The sequence below is a fragment of the Chiloscyllium plagiosum genome, unplaced genomic scaffold (assembly GCF_037043375.1).
Source record: "Chiloscyllium plagiosum isolate Xiang-an unplaced genomic scaffold, Cpla_swu_hap1 HiC_scaffold_14, whole genome shotgun sequence".
NCBI lineage: Eukaryota > Metazoa > Chordata > Chondrichthyes > Orectolobiformes > Hemiscylliidae > Chiloscyllium > Chiloscyllium plagiosum.
The window spans coordinates 5,165,952-5,171,951 of NW_028270152.1; positions in this window are offsets into that span (position 1 = coordinate 5,165,952).

Sequence of the window (6,000 nt, forward strand, 5' to 3'; positions counted from 1 at the left end):
GACTGATCCAACCTACTCTGGTGTCCACTAGGCTGACCCAACCTCGATTCATTTAAGATGCATCTGGACAGATGCATGAGTAGTTGGGGAGCAGAGGGGTACAGATGCTTAGGAATTCGGCGACATGTTTACACAGTGGATTTGGATTGGCTCAGGCTTGGAAGGCCGAAGGGCCTGTTTCTGTAAATTTTCTTTGTTCTTTACTCTGGTGCCCACTGGACTGACCCAACCTACTTTTGCATGGACTGCTTTCCTGCAGCCCTCTCCACCCCGGACTCCCAGGGAAAACGGAATGGCCCTCCACTGGGGATCTCCATTGCCAGAGGGTAAAATATTACGCCAAGGCATATTTGAGTGGTGGGTAAAAGGTCAGGAAGTGGGGAGAGTGTAGCTGAAGCCCATACAGGGAACATTGCATACAGTCCATAAAACAATTAGGTATAGGAGGAGAAATTAGGCCATTCAGCCCATCGAGTCTCCTCAGCCATTCAATCATGGCTGATAAATATCTCAACCCCATTCTCCCGTTTTATAAGAGAGTCATAGAGGTTTACAGCATGGAAACAGGCCCTTCGACCCAACATGTCAATGCTGCCCAGTTTTCACAATTTAAATCTAGTCCCATTTGCCTGCATTTGGTCCACATCCCTCCGTACACATCCCATCCATGTACCTGCCCAAATGTTTCTGAAATGATAAAATTGTACTCGTTTCCATGACTCCCTCTGGCAGCCTGTTCCAGACACTCTGTGTGAAACATGCTCCTCTGGGCTCTTTGTATCTCTCCCCTCTCACCTTAAACCTATGCCGTCTGAATTTTAGACTCTCCCACAATTCCATTCTGATTTGAAGGGCATGGGGGAATTTCCCTGAGATGGCAAACGATGCGGGGAGCAGGATTTCGAGAGAGGTGCAACCATGAACTTCTAGGATCCTATCAGAAAGGATCGGAATTGTAATTCCCTGGAATCTTCCCCTGCAGCCAGGTCAGCCCCTTACAGTGTGACCACAGCCCATGACCCCCTGCTGACTCTCACAGTATCTTCCTGAGGGGTCCCTGCTGCTCAGGTCAGATGGTAACTATTCCATGGTCAACAACTGGAGAATGGGAGAGTTCTCCTCAGGATCCTAGCCTGTACATTCCTTCATCCAGCAACCTACAAAAACATAAACAACCTGACCGTTTGCTTCATGTGGGATCTTGCTGTGCCCATGCTTTATGCCTTACAATAGTGGATTCACTCCATTGGCTGTAAGGCACATTGGGACATCCTGAGTGGTTGATGGTGCTAGGGAAATGCAAGATGTTTCTTTGATCACGGGGCTGTTACTGTGCGGGCTGGGGGTTGGTTAGCCCAGTTGGTTGGATAGCTGGGCAGTCACATTACAGTTCAGGGTTCAATTCCCACAGCAGCTGAGGTTCAAATGAAGGACTCTCCCACTCGATCTCTCCCATTTTGCCTGAGATACAGTGACCCCCACAAGTTAAATTCCCACTTGCCGTAACTCTATTGAGAGGGACATTAGTGGCTTTAACACTGGGAACCACAGTCCCCCTTGAACAGTAAACTTTTCCAAATATAAGCACCTAATACGAGTGAGGGAGGTAGGTAGATAGGTAAGTAGATGGGTGGGTAGGGAGAGTTTGTGTTTAAGAGATTTCACTTATGGGATTTTAGACCATAAGACATAGGAGCAGAATTAGGCTATTTGGCCCATCAAGTTTGCTCTGCCATTCCATCATGGCTGATATGTTTCTGAACCCCATTCTCCTGCCTTCTCCCCGTAACCCTTGAACCCCCCTTACTAATCAGAACCTGGTCCCCCTCTGTCTTAAATACACCCAATGGCTTTCCCTCTGCAGCACTGGGTCCCACAGATTCCCTAATCTCAGGCTGAAGAAATTCTTCCTCAGCTCAGTTCTAAAGGGTCGTCCCTTCACCCTGAGGCTGTGCCCTCGGGTCCTGGTCTCTCCTACTAATAAACCTGCTCCATGGTTCAGCTTCCAGGTCTTTCTACACGGAAACTGACTGACCTGTGAGTCCACACCCAGGCATAGCCGATCAAGCACGGTGAACAGCAGTTGTGAATGTCCTCACATAATCTGAACTCCAACATTATGGTAATAGTGTCCCCAGCTCTGGGCCAGGAGATCCAGGTTCAATTTCTATCTGCTCCAGAGGTGTGCCCTAACCTCTCTGAGGTGAGGTTAGAAAATGCCTTGAAACCTACACTCAGCGGTACTCACCATCTGAGTATCTGCAAAACCAAGATGGCCCTACCTCTGTCATCATTGACTTTGTGTGCCACACCTTGACACCCCCAGGTTTGGCATGTAATGCTCTGGGCACCGTGAGGCAGTAGGTAATCTCCACACCCATTCAGGGAGCTCTTCAGCAACATCGGACACCCAGACTATTCAGCCATGACAGGCAGCAAAATGTTTCTGATGTGAGAGGTGGGCATCACAACAGTAGGGGCACATTAGAGACAAGAAAGGGATGTGGCTTCCAGTGCCCGCCAGACTGAGGCAAATTGAAGGCTCCCATTCCCCTCCCTGTGCTACCCCCCTTCCTGGGCACAGCCAGATGGAGAGATCCCCCCCATTCCCTTGTTGGAAAGGCAGCGATTTCTCCCGACGGCTGGGGCAGCCGATGAAGGAGCCAGAGATGGGTTGATCCATTGTCTTAATTGGTGCCAGGTTGAGAAAGTTGTTCAGGGATCAGCCATTATCCTGTTGAATGGGGAGCAGGCTCGAGGGGCCGAATGGCCCATTCCTGTTATTTGTTATGGTCTTATGGATGTGTTTGTCCAGAGTTTAATTACTAAGGTGACAGGAATGAGATGATATATCTGTCTGAGGCCAAAGCCACCCAATTATTTAACATTTGCCCACTTTCCTCTCTACCTCCACAGCTGGGAGAATGGTGACCTTGGTATGTGACTGTGATTGTGAGTGTGAGTGAGTGTGTGAGTGTGAGTGTGTGTGAGTGTGTGTTTATATGGGCAAAAGTGAGGACTGCAGATGCTGGAAACCAGAGTAGAGATCAGAGTGGTGCTGGAAAAGCACAGTCGGTCAGGCAGCATCCGAGGAGCAGGAAAATCGACGTTTCGGGCAAAAGCCCTTCATCAGGAATGGCTGATGTGAGTGTGTGTGAGTGAGTGTGTGTGCGAGTGAGTGTGTCAGTGTGAGTGTGTCAGTGTGAGTGTGTGTATGTGTGTGTATATGTGTAAGTGTGTGTGTGTGAGTGTGTGTGTAAGTATGAGTGGATGTGAGTGAGTGAGTGTGTGTGTGAGTGTGAGTGAGTGTGTGTGTATGTGAGTGTGAGTGTATGTGCGTGCGTGTGTGTGTGAGTGTGAGTGTATGTGCGTGCGTGTGAGTGTGTGTGTGAGTGTGAGTGTGAGTGTATGTGCGTGCGTGTGTGTGTGAGTGAGTGTGTGTGTATGTGCGTGCATGTGCGTGTGTGTATGTGTGAGTGTGTGTGTGTGAGTGTGTGTGTATGTGAGTGTGAGTGTGAGTGTATTTGCATGCGTGTGTGTCCCAGCATGTTCACTGCCCTCTTGCACCTCCCTCACTGATGCCCAACCTGCAGACAGCCTGCGAGGGAGACACAGGCCTTTGGATGGTAATGATGTGTATGGGTAAAGGGGAGCGAGCAGGAGACTAGCACTGGCTACCGATGCTTGTCTGAAGGAGCTAGTACAGGCACAATGAGCTGAATGGCCTCGTTCTGCATTGTGATAATCCTGTGATTGTAGTTCACAGTAAAGAGGAGCTGTGTGCTTTGCCTGGGGCCTTGGGCAGGCCATTGAGTGCTGGGTATATTGCCTGGGCTGGGCAGGGGAGTTCCTTACTCTGTCTCTGCCGATGGAATTAAACAGGTGCTGGTCTTAGCCAGGTCCGGTCAGTGCCCCCATGCCAAATTTGGTCAGTGGTCTGACTCAAAGCATTCTTTGAAAAGCGGCCAAATGTCTGGAGAATATAAAGAGAGACTACTTCACATTCTGAAGCTTGACTTTCATCTTGAGCGCTGTTTGTTTTCAATTCGCAATATTTTCGCACAGAAAGGTGTCTGTTCAGACACAACATTTTGCACGAGAAGGGTTTAGTTGGACAAGGAGCTATTTGAACTGGAATTCATCTCAAAACAAAGCACTATTCTTCATCCCATGTTCAAGCAGGAACATGTTCCCTCAGACCTTCAGAGAATGCAGACAATAGCTGTAGTCTTTCAGCTGCTGTGGTCTCGGTATTCGAAACCCATCAGAGTTTCCACTTACATTCCACCGACTCGGTTCCTGACAAGACTGCCTTTCTGACCTGAACCCCTGCTGTTCAGCCCCAATCCCCCCCCACCCCCACCCCTCCCCCTACCCCATCCATGGGTGTTCATTTACATAAAATACCCCAGCAGTTCTTTAGCAGGACGTTGCTGGGATTGACTAGATTATTGCTCTCTGAAAGTTTGTATCAGTCCCACAACCTCCCCCAGTTCCTGGCTGTACATGAACAGGGAGCAGGGAGATCGTGCTGTGCTACTCATTTGCACAGAAACTAGGAGCAGGAGGAGGCCACTCAGCCTCCTGATGGTTGTGAATCTGGTGGCTATCATTATGGGGATTAATACACTCCTTAACCTTCAGACCCTTCCACTGTTACTCTCCACAAAGCAATAGCACACATTGGCTCATGGACACCATACTATAGACCGGAGCACCACACAGTGATACGTCACCATGACCAACATAGCAATAGCCTTCCTCAGAGCCAGGCTTGAAACATTAACCTGGTTCCTATCTCCTTGAGCTGCTGACAGACCAGCACTCTCTGGTTTCGGTTTCAGATTTCCACCATCTGCATTTCTCTGTTTTGTTTCAATGACCGTAGTGGATCTAGCTCAGCCCATAGTCCCTTGACTTCGTCAGTTTCTGGAAATCTGTCTCTTTTTTGAAAACAGCCAGTAACTCACCCACCAAGCCTCCCCGTGGGAGACAATTCCCAGGTTGACCACCCTCTAAGTTCTCAGTGAGTTTCTGCAGAGTGTCTTTTCGATGGTACACACTGCTGCTACTGAGCGTTGGTGCTGGAAGGGGTGGGTGTTTTTGCTAGTTCAAGGGACATGGGTGTCATTGGCTCAGCCAACATTTATTGTGCATTACTAATTGTTAAGAGTCAACCCCATCGCTGTGGGTCTGGAGTCACGTGTAGGCCAGACCAGGTAAGGATGGCAGATTCCTTCCCTGAAGGATATTAGTGAAACAAATGGGTGTTTAACAATAATTATTGACAGTTTCATGGTCTACATCACTGAGATGAGCTTCAAATTCCAGATTTATTCAACACCAGCCCACCCCCTCCTTTCTTTTCAAATGATTGGACTGGGTTAAATGTAGTCTGTCATTGCACAGGGGTCAGGGTGGGTCAGGGCCAACTCAGGCCAATGCCAACCTTATCAGTGAAGGGAGAGAGCCTCCACCCCAATACAGTGGGAGAGAGGCTGGTGGCCTTATTAATGAACCAATTGACATGGTCTATCTCTGACCGCTGTCGCTCAGGCATGTCTCAGGGTTAAATGGGGAACACCTGGCTATCTCAGACCCTCAGAGGGGAGGGCTGACTCCAAAAATCTGGGGTGTCCGGGAGTGGGTGGGTGTGTGGGTGGGTGTTGTGCCCCTCAACATCACCTCTCTAGTGGCAGCTGACATTGGGCAAGTGTGGGATGGTCCCTCAAAGTCCTTCTCCTGCCCATTGCTTCCAATCCCTGCCCACCCTCACAGCTCTCGTAAACCCCACCCCAAATTAACCCCCACTCACCTGGGGGCATACTCAGGAGCAAGAGTAGGCCCCTTGGCCCTTCAAGCTTGTGATAGCCCCATAGAAAAGGCCAAGAAAATGACTGCAGGGCATTTAAACCCAACTGATCACTGCCTCAGTCCTGAAGGGGGGTAACTGCTGGCTCTCCAGTTGGTGAAAGAGACCCTCAACGGTCCAACAAAATT